Below are 15,517 nucleotides of genomic sequence, written 5' to 3' on the forward strand. Positions count from 1 at the left end.
TCTTGCATATCTTCAGGACTGAAAAATAGAATACCCCTCTTCTTCGGAGTTGGTTTAGGAATAGGCTCAGGAATTGGCTCCGGAAGTGTCCAATTATTTTCATTTGTCAACATATTATTCAATAGAATTTCAGCTTCATCCGGTGTTCTTTCCCTGAAAACAGAACCATCACAACTATCCAGGTAATCTCTGGAGGCATCGGTTAGTCCATTATAAAAGATATCATGTATTTCATTTTTCTTAAGAGGATGATCAGGCAAAGCATTAAGTAATTGGAGAAGCCTCCCCCAAGCTTGTGGGAGACTCTCTTCTTCAATTTGCACAAAATTATATATATATATCCCTTAAAGCAGCTTGTTTCTTATGAGCAGGGAAATATTTAACAGAGAAGTAATAAATCATATCCTGGGGACTACGCACACAATAAGGATCAAGAGAATTAAACCATATCTTAGCATCACCCTTTAATGAGAACGGAAATATTTTAAGGATATAAAAGTAATGAGTTCTCTCATCTTTAGTGAGCAGGGTGGCTATATCATTTAATTTAGTAAGATGTGCCACAATAGTTTCAGATTCATAGCCATGGAAAGGATCAGATTCAACCAAAGTAATTATATAAGGATCAACGGAGAATTCATAATCCTTATCGGTAACACAGACAGGTGAAGTAGCAAAAGCAGGGTCAAGTTTCATTCTACCATTTAGAGATTGCTTATTCCATTTAGCTAATAACATCTTAAGTTCATTTCTATCCTTGCAAGCTAAAATAGCTAAAGAAGCTTCTTGATCAAAAACATAACCCTCAAGAATAACAAGTGATTCTTCGTCATCACTTTCATCAGTATTATCGGATTCAATATTTTCAATCTCTCTAGCCCTAGCAATTTGTTCATCAAGAAATTTACCAAGTGGCACAGTAGTATCAAGCATAGAAGTAGTTTCGTCATAAGTATCATGCATAGCAGAAGTGGCATCATCAATAACATGCGACATATCAAAACGAATAGCAGAAGAAGGTATAGGTGTCGCAAGCTTACTCAAAATAGAAGGTGGATCAAGTGCAGAGCTGGATGGCAGTTGAGGGATAAATCTTGGTTCTTGGATCTTTCAAGTTCTTCATAATGATAAGCAGATATAAATCCCAAGTAACTCAAAGCATAGAGGTATGCTCTCGGCAACGGTGCCAGAAAATGGTCTTGATAACCCACAAGTATAGGGGATCGCAACAGTTTTCGAGGGTAGAGTATTCAACCCAAATTTATTGATTCGACACAAGGGGAGCCAAAGAATATTGTCAAGTATTAGCAGCTGAGTTGTCAATTCAACCACACCTGGAAACTTAGTATCTGCAGCAAAGTATTTAGTAGCAAAGTAATATGATAGTAGTGGTAACGGTAGCAAAAGGTAATAGTAGTAAAAGTGATGTTTTTGGTATTTCGTAGTGATGATAACAATAGCAACGGGAAATTAAATAAGCGAAGAACAATGTATGGAAAGCTCGTAGGCAATGGATCGGTGATGGACAATTATGCCAGATGCGGTTCATCATGTAACAGTCATAACCTAGGGTGACACAGAACAAGCTCCAGTTCATTGATATAATGTAGGCATGTATTCTGAACAAAGTCATACGTGCTTATGGAAAAGAACTTGCATGACATCTTTTGCCCTACCCTCCCGTGGCAGCGGGGTCCTTACGGAAACTAAGGGATATTAAGGCCTCCTTTTAATAGAGAACCGGAACAAAGCATTAACACATAGTGAATACATTAACTCCTCAAACTACGGTCATCACCGGTAAGTATCCCGATTATTGTCACTTCGGGGTTAACGGATCATAACACATAATAGGTGACTATAGACTTGCAAGATAGGATCAAGAACACTCATATATTGATGAAAACATAATAGGTTCAGATCTGAAATCATGGCACTCGGGCCCTATTGACAAGCATTAAGCATTGCAAAGTCATAGCAACATCAATCTCAGAACATAGTGGATACTAGGGATCAAACCCTAACAAAACTAACTCGATTACATGATAGATCCCATCGAACCCATCACCGTCCAGCAAGCCTACGATGGAATTACTCACGCACGGTGGTGAGCATCTTGAAATTGGTGATGGAGGATGGTTGATGATGACGATGGTGACGGATTCCCCTCTCTGGAGCCCCGAACAGACTCCAGATCAGCCCTCCCAAGAGGTTTTAGGGCTTGGCGGCGGCTCTGTATCGTAAAACGCGATGAATTCTTCTCTCTAGTTTTTTTCTACCCGAAACACAATATATGGAGTTGGAGTTGGAGTCGGAGAGGCATCAGGGGGCCCACGAGGTAGGGGGCACGCCCTAGGTGGGCAGGCGCGCCCCCCACCCTCGTGGACAGGTGGTGCCCCCTTGCCTTCATCTTTTGCAGGTATTTTTCATATTTTCCAAAAAGTTTCTCCGTGAAGTTTCAGGTCATTCCGAGAATGTTTGTTTCTGCACATAAATAACACCATGGTAATTCTGTGGAAAACAGCGTCAGTCCGAGTTAGTTCCATTCAAATCATGCAAGTTAGAGTCCAAAACATGAGCAAAAGTGTTTGGAAAAGTAGATACGACGGAGATGTATCAGCGATGTCGAAGTCCACCAGCTCGGTGCGGTAGTTGTCGCGTGTGCCGAAGGTGATAGGGAGGAGGATCTTTCCCAGAGAGTGGGCAGCTCCACCACCCACTCCCGGGAAGGGCTTGCTTAGGACGAGTCGCTCGAGCGGCACGTGAAGAAGGATAAAGGCTTCTACAGAGAGCAAGTTGAGGCCAGCACCACCGTCGATGAGGGTCTTGGTAACGGCCACGTTGCAGATGGTAGGCCTGCAGAGCATTGGGAGCATTCCGGAGCCGGCGATGGAGTTGGGGTGGTCTTCTGAGCCGAAGGTGAGGTCGGCCTCTGGCGCAGCCCAACCCGGCGGAGCCCCCAAGCACTTGGAGGTGGCCCCGATCTGAGGGAGGAATAGCTTGATGTGGCGGTATGAAGGTGGTGCTTGAGAGCCGCCCAGTAGGGCCGCGACTGCGTGGTGCGCCGACACCGCGTAGCGAGAAGCGAAGAGGTCACGGAGTTCCCCCCAGGAGGCCACCGTGGATCCCGGGAGGTTCAGCAGTCAGGCGCGCGGCTCGCCAGCGAGGGCCATGGGGAACCAGTTCGCCATGATCTTGTCGTTGCCTGCGGTTTCAAGGAAAACCTCCTCGTACGCCCGCAGGAACAATGTCGTGTCTGCCGCGTCGTCGTAACTTGGCGGCATCTCCGGTTTGAACTTGGTCGGGCACCGCACTCGCCGTAGGGCGGGGCCAGGGCTTGGTACCCAGACGTCCCACTGTCGATGTCGGCCGCAGAGGTGGATGGCGGGGCACCTGCCATGGGGGCGAAGTCTAGCAGCGCGGGGTGTAGGTTGGTGAAGAGGAGCTCTGGTGCACCCCTACCTGGCGCACCAAATGTCGGATGTGGGGTTCCGGCAAACACTGGGGTGCGTGTGAAGTCTTTCCCTCCTACCAATCTACGCCCTAGCTCGCTGAAGTCTCGCAGACGAACTCGACGAACTCGCAACACAGAAAGACACGGGATTTATAGTGGTTCGGGCCACCATTGTGGTGTAATACCATACTCCAGTGTGGTGGTGGTGGATTGCCTCTTGGGCTGATGATGAACAGTACAAGGGGAAGAACAGCCTCCTGAGGTTGAGGTGTTCTTGTGCTTGGCTAACTTGTGCGGGTGAGAGTGATCTGCCTCTCCTCTATGGTAGTGGCTAGCTCTACTTATATAGGCCCTGATCCTCTTCCCAAATGTTGAGCGGGAAGGGAGCCAATAACGGCGAGAAAATTCGAAGGGGGACAGCTAGTACAAGCTATCCGGACAAAAGTGGTCTTCCCCCGTGAAAGGCTCTGGTGGTGACGTCGTCTTGGATCCAGGATGACCTCTGTCTTGCCGTGGTTCTGGTCTTGGTCCCGTTGCACCGATATGGCAACCTTTGCCTGATGCCTCGGTACTTTTCGCCTGTGCCTCCTTCCTTAGCATCAAAGAGGAAACAAGGATGTTGCGCCTGCCTGACGCCCGCCTGGTGTCAATCGTGATGGCTCACGTCATGAGAGCCTCATGAGGTTTGCCCCGCCTTGATATCTCCTCTCCTCGTGAGCCTGCCTGACTAGGCCACTCTAGAGGAGGTCTTGCGTCATCCGCCTCGCAAGGCTTGGCCCCTCACGAGGGTCTTTGATTCCTTGTTGATGAAGATGGGTCATATAGCCTACTGTCTTAGCCACGACGTGGGCCGCAGGCAGACAAGTCTAGGGACCCCCGTTCCAAGAACGCCGTCAGCGAAGGCCAGAAGCGCTCCTGAGATGCAGCCCGCCGTATGGTGGTGGGCGGCCGTCGCCACGTATGGGGAGCTACACCGGGTGGTGGGCGGCGGTCACCAAGTATGGCCCTTGCCTCCTGAAGCTCCTGGGTCGCCTTGACGATGAACTCCTTAGCACTGGGCGCTCCATGCCCAGCGCCCTCCTGAGGGAAATGTGCGGCGAAGCATGCCTCCACCTCATGCCCGAGCGCCTCCCTTTGTGATGTTGGCTAGGTCTGAGGACCTCTAGAAGAGAGCCCCCGAGCCTTTCCCGAGGAGGGCGCCGGGCGTGCCTTCCTATGCGAGGGAGGGAGGCGCCCCATCTGTGGGCGCGGATCCTGGGGTGGTGTCATTGGAGACGCCGCTCTCCTAAGGCCCTGGGTGGAGTAGCTTCTTCTTCTTCTTAGGGATGGCCTCAGGAGGGTACGTGGTGCCTTCGTTGTCGGGGTCTTCGATCGCAGCGTCTTGGTAGGCACACCCAAGGGAGCACACCACATCTCTTTCTTTGCAGGGGACCGTCATGACTCCGCCACTCCCTGGCATCTTGAGGACATTGTAACCGTGGTGGGTCACTGCCATAAACTTGGCCAATGCTGGATACCCAAGGATGGCATTGTACGGCAGACGGATGTGGGTGACGTCGAAGTCGATGGGCTCGGTGTGGTATTTGCTATGCTGGCTGAAGGTGAGAGAGAGGTGGACCTGCCCTATTGGGGTGGTGGAGCTATCGGTCACTCCAGAGAAAGGCTTGGTAGGTTATAGATGATCTTATGGCAATTGGTGGCTATCGAACGTCTTGACGGACATGACATTGAGCCCTGCGCCGCCATCGATGAGGGTCTTGGTGACTTGGACGCTGCTGATGATGGGTGAACAAAGCATCGGAAGGATGCCGGCGGTCGCCGCACACTTGAGTCGGTCCACCGAGCTGAAGGTGATGGCGCACTTGGAACACCTCAGCGGGCGCGTGGCCTCGAGCCTGGGAAGGGTTGCGTTCACCTCACAAGCAAACTACTTGAAGATGCGCTGGGTAGCTAGGGCCTGAGAACCGCCCAAGATGCAAGTGATAGTGCGTGGGTCCTGGAAGCCCCTAGCCCCCTCGTCCTAATGGTGGTCATCGTTCCTCCTTGGTGGTGGCGGCAACGGAGGGAGGCCAGCATACCCCTGAGGATTGTGCTCACGAGGCTGGTCCCTCCAGGCGCCCTCGTGAGGCTGTTCCTGCCAATGGTCCTCGCGAGGGCGGTCGCGCCACTCCTGACGGGGGCCGCGGTCGTCCCAGTGCCCCCCACTTCGTCCTCCTCCTCGGCCGTAGCCCCGGTCGTTGCGCTCGGGGCACCGACCGAAGCGTCCAACTCGAATGGCCCTAAGCTCTTAGCAGTCATTGGTGTTGTGGCTGTGTCCATTGTGGAAGGCGCAGAACAGCCGGCTGCTCTTAGATGACTCGGGGTGGTCCGGGACGCGCTTCGTGTCCGGCTCCACCGCGAGCATGGATACTCCCTTGCACCTCACGTCCTTCGCCTTGGCCTTCTTCTCTTCTCGGTCGGCAGCAGGGAGCTCGAGGAGGGAGAGGCGCCCCTCCTCAGCTCTTGCGCACTTGGTCACCGTGTTAAACATTTCCAGGGCAGTGCACAATTCCTCGTGGATGGGGAGCTCCTCCTTCATCTTGATGTCGCGGACGCCATCAAAGAATTCTGAGATGATGGCTTCGTCTGTTACCTTGGGAATTTTGAGGCGAACGCTATTGCAGCGCTGGATGTACTTCTGCAGGGTCTCTCCTGGCTGTTGTTTGATGCGGTGCAGGTCACCCATGGCCGATGGGCGGTCGTGAGAGCCCTGGAAGTTGGCGACGAAGCGGTCGCGCATCTCACTCCAGGAGGACATTGACCCCAGTGGGAAGTTCAAGAGCCACGAGCGAGCACCATCCTTGAGAGCCATGGGAAACCAGTTCGCCATGACTTCCTCGTCGCCGTTGGCCGCCTCAATGCTCAGTTTGTAGAGCTGCAAGAACTAGGCAGGATCAGGGGTGTCGTTGTAGCACGGAGGGAGGTCTGGCTTGAACTTGCCTGGACAGACTACGCTACGCAGCTCTGGAGTGATGGCACGGAAGCCTGCGGTGGCCACTGGGCCCGTTGTGGGGGCAGAGCTTGATCTTGATGCCTACGCACCGCCGCCGCAGGCGGCACGCGGTCTTGACGTGGTGGCGCCGGGAGTTAAGGAGCGTTTTCCAGCGGTCGGGGAACTTCTTGCCAGCTTCCTTCTTCGCGTGCGGGCACCCGGCATGGCAAGTCATGCTGAGGGGCCGCGCGTCTTGGCACCTGGATGGCATCTTGGTGCGGAGGTGGTGAAGGGGCTCCAAGAGCTACGTTTCCCGTAGCTGGGGGAGGGCGAGCCAGCGAGAGAGATGGTGTGGCGGAGCCCCCATCAGCGATGACGAGCTCGGCGATGCGGTCCAGCCAGTCCTCATAGAGGTCGTCGCCCGGGCGGTAGCACAGGAGCTCACGTGCCAGGAGCAACGTGGCCTGCCGCGTCCGTGGATGCGACAAGCGTGGGCCGATGAGTCGACCGGAGTCAGCGACGGGGTGGCGGTGCGGCCGTCCCGTCGCACGGAGGGGTGCAGCGATGATGCTTGCTGCTTGTTTCCCGCCGGGCCTGTGGCGGCGTTGGCGGCGGGTGATGGAGAACGACGGGGAGGCCCACTGATAGGAGCTGTCTGAGCGACACGGGTGGCGAGGGCGGCTCAGCGCTAGGCGTGGGCTTGGCGTGCATCCTCCATGGACATGGTGGAGCAGTGGAGCGTGGGTCGACGGAAGAAAAGCTTCAGCACACCCCTACCTGGCGCGCCAAATTTTGGAATACGGGTTCTGGCAAACCCTTGAGGTTCGAACACTAGGGTGCGCACGAAGATCTCTCTCCCCTAGCTCACGCTCTCGCCACGATCTCAAAGCCTAGCTCGCTGAACCCAACGAACAAGGGACACAAGAGTTTATACTGGTTCGGGCCACCGTTGTAGTGTAATACCCTACTCTAGTGTGGTGTGGTGGATTGCCTTGTAGGCTGAGGATGAACAAGTACAAGGGATGAACAGCCTCCTGAGGAGAGGTGTTCTTGAGCTCGGTGAGCTTATATGGTGGCCTTGGTGGAATGGATCCAGTCCAAGATGAGATGCCTCCCAACGGTGGTGGCTAGTCCTATATATAGAGGCCCGGGTTCTCTCCCCAAATATTAGGCAGGAAGGGATCCCACAACGGCCAATTTGAAGGGGGACAGCTAGTACAAGTTATCCTGACAAAATGTGGTCTTCGCTTGCCAAGGACTCTGGTGGTGACGCCATCATGGGCTCCGCGGTGACCTCCGTCCTGCCGTCCTACTGGTCTTGGTATCGTTGCACCGATATGGAAACCTTTGCCTGATGCCTCGGGACTCCTCACCCGCGCTTGCCCTTTTAGCACCAAAGAGGCAACGAGTACTCTGCGCCCGCTGGCGCCTACCTGGCCTTGGTCGTCATGGCTCACGTCACGCGCTCCTCGCGAGGTGCCCCTCGCATAGATATCTCCGCTCCTCGGGAGCCAGCCTAGGGAGGCCGCCTCGAATGAGGTCTTGTGTCTTCCGCCTCGCAAGGCTTGGCCCCTCGCGATGGTCTTGAGTGGTTGTTGACGAAGATGGGCCATACCAGGCCACTGGTGGAGCCATGCCCCGGGCCGCAGGCAGGCAAGTCTAGGTACCCCCATTCCCACGAGGCCGATAGGCTCAATGTCCTCTCCAGCGAGACGTTCGACCGCCTCCAACTGCCCTACGACCTGCCGCAGCCCACCAATCCTTTCTCAGGAGTGACCGATGACTCCACCACCCGATAGGGCAGATCCGCCTCCCTGTCACCTTCGGCACCGGTGACAACTACCGCACTGTGCTCATTGACTTCGACGTCTCCCACATTCACCTCCCGTACAATGCCATCCTCTGGTATCCGGCCCTGGCCAAGTTCATGGCAGTGACCCACCATGGCTACAATGTCCTCAAGATGGCAGGAAGCTGCGGCGTCATCTCAGTCGCCTGCGAAGAGAAGGATGTGGTGTGCTCTCTCGAGCGCGCCTACCAGGCTGCGGCTGTCGAGGACTTAGACAACGAGGGTGCTGTCTACCCCCTGAGACTGCCCCCAAGAAGAAGAAGCAGCTGCTCCAGCAATGACCTCAGGAGGGCGGGGCGCCTTCCCGTCTTGCATAGAAAGGCGCGCCCGGCGCCCCTCTCAGGCTAGGCTCGGGGGCTCTACTCTGGAGGGCCTCCAATCTGACCAGCGTCATGAGGGAGGTGTTCGGGCACCATGTGGAGGCGTGCTTCAACACGCGCTTCCATGAGGAAAGCGCAGGGCACAAGGCGCCAGGCGCTCAAGAGTTCATGACCGAGGCAACCGAGGAGCTTCAGGAAGCAATAGCTATGTCGGGCGACCGTCGGCCACCACCCATCGCACCTCCCTGCCCCGACGAGTACAGTGAGCTACACGCCTGCGTCAACATCCCTGGGCTCAAGAGGGCCGCGTTTGAGGAGCTCTTCTAGCCATCCTACATTGGCCGATGCGAGGGCCTGCCTCACAGCTATGTCTGCATGCCTTTCAGCTTGTTGAACAGGGCTGTCGTGCATCAGCGCCACATGCAGGGCGTCCTAGCAGCTCATGAGGCCAACCACCAGGCGACCCTGACGGAGATGGCGATGGATCCTTGTGAGCCCTCCAAGTCTCCAGAGCCACCCGAGGTTCAGGGCCTGGGCGGCTCATGAGGAGCGACTTCGGCAACACGCATCTTCAGCTTCCTCATCAGTTCTTCAACAATGGTGCCAGGTGACATCTTTTTGGTTCGTTCAGTTGGGGGCGCCCCTTTGGCTGTATTGTCCCCAAGCCACGTGGGTCCATCCCTGCGGCATGTATCCTTCCTGCATCTATCAGAACTGGCTTTACCTTCAATCATTAGATACTTTATGCTTATCATCTGCCTATCCGGTTCTTCGTCGCCATGAACGTCATACGCCCTTGCAAGCCCACCCATGACCGCCTCATGATTAAGGACTGGCACAACGTATGTTCTCGGGTTCGTCCCTGCAGCGTCGCTAAACCCAAGTGGCTGAGCTCCGGCTTGTGGGCTAGCTCCTATGCACGTCACCTCCCATGGTCCTTGGTGCCTTGTTCTCGCATGAGCTAATCATGGGTTGATGAGTAAGGGCACGCGACCCGGTGCCTCGTCACCACGGGAGTCGCGCGCCGGTTGTCTTTCTTTAGGACCTTCGCATGAGAAGATTGGGCATGGCATTTGTGCTCAGGTTCGTCCCTGTAGCGTCAATAAACCCAACGGTTGAGCTCTGTCTGGCGGGCCGGTCCCGTTCACGTCACCTCCTTGGATCCTTGTTGTTTGGCCTTCTCATGCAATAACCTCAGGAGATTCACTCGGCGCAGGTTGGCTAACCATCTCGGAAGGCTATCACAAGTGTTCCGAATCGAATTCGGGTGCAACCCGACTTGAGGTAGGGCCTCGTAAGTCTCGCACTGGCTTGCGAGTGCCCATACACACCTCCTCTAGCCCTGCCGTGCAAGCCACGTGTCAGGGCGGGGCTGTACACACCCCGGCGACTCTCCTCGGAGGGGGCTCCCACCCATGTACTAGTGGAAGCACCATGCTCTGTGCTGGCAATCGACACGGTCGAGGAGCGGCTATGCCCGTGCAAGAGCGAAAGCGCCATGCTCCGCACTCATGATAAACAACTGAGGGTGGCCTCACGGCTTCGTTAACCTGAGGGAGCCGCCAGTCTTGGTGCTCATCCTCACCGTGCTGCTTTCCCCTCGGGATTGTCGCACGAGGGGGCTGGGCACGGGGGCTATGCTCAGTCAGGCCCGGCGTACGCCACCTTGCTAGGGGGACTCCTCAGCATCGCGACTCAGGAGCCTAATTGGTCACGTAGCCCCTCACCCCTTGGTCTCATCTTGGTGATCCGGATGCCCCAACGGCGGCTGAGGTATGCGTAGGGCTGGACCCTACCGACACAGAATGCTAAGGCCTACTCACACATCTCCTTCCTGAGGGTTGTTTGCACGTCAAGGGGGACTGCTGAGCATCGCAACTCAGGAGCCTAACTGGTCACGTAGCCCCTCACCCCTTGGTCTCGCCCTTGTGATCTGGATGATCCAACAGCGGCTGAGGTGTGCACGGGGCCGGGCCCTGCCGACGTAGAATGTTAAAGGGAAAGGAGATCGTAGAACCCTAGCAAATTATTACAAAATATATTGTTTCTTTAGAGTACCAGGCACAAGTTCTTACGCCTCCATGAGGCACGGTACATGGTGCAGGACTTGAACAGAGGGAAGTGCAACCATCAAGCTTCTTCTTCAGCCATGGACGCCGCCATCACCCACTAGGAGAGCCCCACGTTGACGACGTCGTTGCCGTCCTTGCCGCTAGTCGTGGTCACGGGGTCGACGACGAGGAACTTCCACAGCAGGGCCTCCACCTGACCCTTCATGGCCTCAGCAGAGGTGGTGTAGGACTCGGGGTCCACGGGCTCTAGCAAGGCACCGAGGTCAAAGATGGTGTCCCGGAGATAGAGGTGGCTGAAGACGCGGGCCTCCCCTCCACCATGGGGCCCACTCCGACAATGATGCCCCCGAGCACCGTGACGAGCTTGAGAAGAAGCTCGGCGGGGCCTTCCTCCGAAGTCAACAACGGCTCCTTGTACCCGCTCCCACAGAGATCCTCTAGTGCCTTGCAGGACCTCAACTCAAGGGAGTCGAAGGCGGAGCGCCCCATGGCGGCCGTCTTCTTAGCAGCGGCGAGGAGCTTCTCCCTGGTTTCTAGCTAAGCTTTGTCCTCAGAGACAAGCTTGTCGTGGGACTCCTGGGCCGCCTCCACCTCCTCCTTTAGCTTATCCAGGCAACCACGCTCCATGGCGTGTTGCCGGGCTACCTACTCCAACTTAGCGTCACGGTCAGCGAGCTTCCCGGGTCTTTGCTACCTGTTGAGCTTGCATTGGCTTTTCCCTTGAAGAGGAAAGGTTGATAGAGCAAAGGAGAGTAAGTATTTCCCTCAGTTTTGAGAACCAAGGTATCAATCCAGTAGGAGACTACACAACAAGCCACCGAATACCTGCACAAAAAAAACACCAACTTGCAACCAGCGCGACAAAGGGGTTGTCAATCCCTTCATGGTTATTCGCAAAGTAAGATCTAATAGAGATGGATAAACGGTAAAGTAATATTTTTGGTATTTTTGGTTTATGAAACGGGAAGTAAAGGATTGCAGAAGAAAGTAAATCGGAAACTAAAATTGTAGATCGGAAACTTATATGATAGAAAATAGACCCGGGGGCCATAGGTTTCACTAGAGGCTTCTCTCAAGATAGAAGTTATTACGGTGGGTGAAAAAATTATTGCCGAGCAATTGACAGAAAAGCGCAATGTTATGACGATATCTAAGGCAATGATCATGAATATAGGCATCACGTCCGTGTCAAGTAGATCGAAATGATTCTGCATCTACTACAATTACTCCACACATCGACCGACTCCTACCTGCATCTAGAGTATTAAGTTCATAAGAACAGAGTAAGTAATTAAGCAAGATGACATGATGTAGCGGGATTAACTCAAGCAATATGATGAAAACCCCATCTTGTTATCCTCGATGGAAACAATACAATACGTGCCTTGCTGCCCCTACTGTCACTGGGAAAGGACACCGCAAGTTTGAACCCAAAGCTAAACACTTCTCCCATTGCAAGAAAAACCAATCTAGTTGGACAAGCCAAATCAATAGTTCGAAGAGACTTGCAAAGATGTCAAATCATGCATATAAGAATTCAAAGGAGATTCAAATAATATCATAGATAAGATGATCATAAATCCACAATTCATCGGATCTCTACAAACACACCGTAAAAGAGTATTACATCGAATAGATCTCCAAGAACATCGATGATAACTCTATATTGAGAATCAAAGAGAGAGAAGAAGCCATCTAGCTACTAGCTATGGATCCGTAGGTCTGAAGTAAACTACTCACGCTTCATCGGAGAGGCAATGGTGTTGATGCAGAAGCCCCCCGTGATCAATTCGCCCTTCGGATGTTTTTGGGGTATAAGAGTATATATAGGCGGAAGAATTAGGTCAAGGGAGTTACGAGGGGCCCACAAGGTCGGGGGGCGTGCCCCACCACCCTGGTCATGCCCTCCACCCTTGTGGCCGCCTCGAGGCTCCTTTGACTTGCACTCCAAGTCTCCTGGGTGTCTTTTGGTCCAAGAAAAATCATCACGAAAGTTTTATTCCGTTTAGACTCTGTTTGGTATTTGTTTTCTGCAAAAATCTAAAACAAGGAAAAACAGAAAACTGGCACTGGGCTCTAGGTTAATAGGTTAGTCCCAAAAATCATATAAAATAGCTTATTAATTCATATAAAACATCCAAAACAGATAATATAATAGCATGGAACAATAAAAAACTATAGATACGTTCGAGACGTATCAAGCATCCCCAAGCTTAATTCCTGCTCGTCCTTGCATAGGTAAATGATAAAAACAGAATTTTTGATGTGGAATGCTACCTAACATATTTATCCATGTAATTCTCTTTATTGTGGCATGAATGTTCAGATCCATAAGATTCAAAACAAAAGTTTAATGTTGATATAAAAACTATAATACTTCAAGCATACTAACAAAATAGTTATGTCTTCTCAAAATAACATGGCCAAAGAAAGCTTATCCCTAGAAAATCATATAGTATGGCTGTGCTCCATCTTCATCACACAAAATATTTAAATAATGCACAACCCCGATGACAAGCCAAGCAATTGTTTCATACTTTTGACGTTCTCTAATTTTTTCAACTTTCACGCGATACATGAGTGTGAGCCATGGATATAACACTATAGGTGGAATAGATGGTGGTTGTGGACAAGACCAAAAGAAGGAGATAGTCTCACATCAACAAGGTGTATCAACGGGCTATGGAGATGCCCATTAATACATATCAATGTTAGTGAGTAGGGTTTACCATGCAACAAATGCACTAGAGTTGTAAGTTTATGAAAGCTCAGAAAGAAACTTATGCATCCAACTTTCTTGCTCATGAAGACCTAGGGCAATTTGAGGAAGCCCATCATTGGAATATACAAGAAAAGTTCTATAATGAAAAATTCCCACTAGTATATGAAAGTGACAACATAGGAGACTCTCTATCATGAAGATCATGGTGCTACTTTGAAGCACAAGTGTGGTAAAAAGGATAGCAACATTGTCGCTTCTCTCTTTTTCTCTCATTTTTTTATTTGGGCCTTCTCTCATTTTGTTGGCATCCTTTTTTCGTTCGGAGTCTCATCCTAACTTATGGGGGAATCATAGTCTCCATCATCCTTTCTTCACATGGGACAATGCTCTAATAATGAAGATCATCGCGCTTTTATTTACTTACAACTCAAAAATTACAACTCGATACTGAGAACAAAATATGACTCTATGTGAATGCCTCCGGCGGTGTACCGGGATGTGCAATGAATCAAGAGAGACATTTATAAAAAATGATGAATGGTGGCTTTGCCACAAATATGATGTCAACTACATGATCATGAAAAGCAATATGACAATGATGGAGCGTGTCATAATAAATGGAACAGTGGAAAGTTGCATGGAAATATATCTCGGAATGGCTATGGAAATGCCATAGTAGGTAGGTATGGTGGCTGTTTTGAGGAAGGATATGCGGTGGGTTTATGGAGAGGCTAGCAATGGCGGAAAGGTTAGAGTGTGTATAATCCATGGACTCAACATTAGTCATAAAGAACTCACATACTTAATGCAAAAATCTATTAGTCATCGGAACAAAGTACTACGCGCATGCTCCTAGGGGGATAGATTGGTAGGAAAAGACCATCGCTCATCCTGGACTGCCACTCATATGAAGACAATCAATAAATAAATCATGCCCCGACTTCATCACATAACGGTTCACCATACGTGCATGCTACGTGACTCACAAACTTTAACATAAGTATTTCTCAAATTGACAACTACTTACTAGCATGACTCTAATATCACCATCTTCATATCTCAAAACAATCATAAGGAATCAAACTTCTCATAGTATTCAATGCACTTTATATGAGAGTTTTTATTATATCCCTCTTGGATGCCTATCATATTAGGACTAATTTTATAACCAAAGCAAATTACCATGCTTTTTAGATACTCTCAAAATAATATAAGTGAAGTACAAGAGTTCACCAATTTCTATAAAATAAAACCACCGCCGTGCTCTAAAAATATATAAGTGAAGCACTAGAGAAAATTTTGCCTTGGTCAAAAGATATAAGTGAAGCACATAGAGCATTCTAATAAATCCTGATTCATGTATGTCTCTCTCAAAAGGTGTGTACAGCAAGGATGATCATGGAAAACTAAAAAACAAAAACTCAAATCATACAAGACGCTCCAAGCAAAACACATACCATGTGGTGAATAAAATATAGCCTCAAGCAAAGTTACCGATAGACGAAGACGAAAGAGGGGATGCCTTCCCGGGGCATCCCCAAGCTTAGACTCTTGCCACTCTTTATTCCATAGTCCATCAAATCCTTATCCAAAACTTGACACAAAACTCCAACAGAAAATCTCGTAAGCTCTGTTAGTATAAGAAAATAAATCACCAATTTTGGTACTGTTGTGAACTCATTCTTTATTATATTGGTGTAATATCTACTGTATTCCAACTTTCCATGGTTCATACCCCCTGATACTAGCCATAGATGGTCCAAACTAAAAAATCTTGTCTATAAATGCAATATGGTTATTCTGCTTTTGGATGAGCTTGAGGAATTTAGACCACTTTACAGACATGAATCCAATTTCACGAAAGTGGTCAAAAATCATGTGGAGAAATTGCTCCACCTTCAATATCTTTATTGGAAGAAAATATGTACTGTCAGATAGATAAAAGTGGGTGCTGAAAACACCAAGTTCTTTCATGCTATGGCTACTGAGAGACATAGAATAAACTCTATTGCTAGCTTAAAATTACCTGATGGTTCTGTCGTGACTGATCACTCACAAATGGAGAGCATTATATGGAATTGTTTTAAAAACAGAATGGGTTCTTCTAGGGGAATTAACATGGGTTTTGA

The sequence above is a fragment of the Triticum dicoccoides genome, chromosome 4A (genome assembly GCF_002162155.2).
Source record: "Triticum dicoccoides isolate Atlit2015 ecotype Zavitan chromosome 4A, WEW_v2.0, whole genome shotgun sequence".
In the NCBI taxonomy this organism is placed as follows: Eukaryota; Viridiplantae; Streptophyta; class Magnoliopsida; order Poales; family Poaceae; genus Triticum; species Triticum dicoccoides.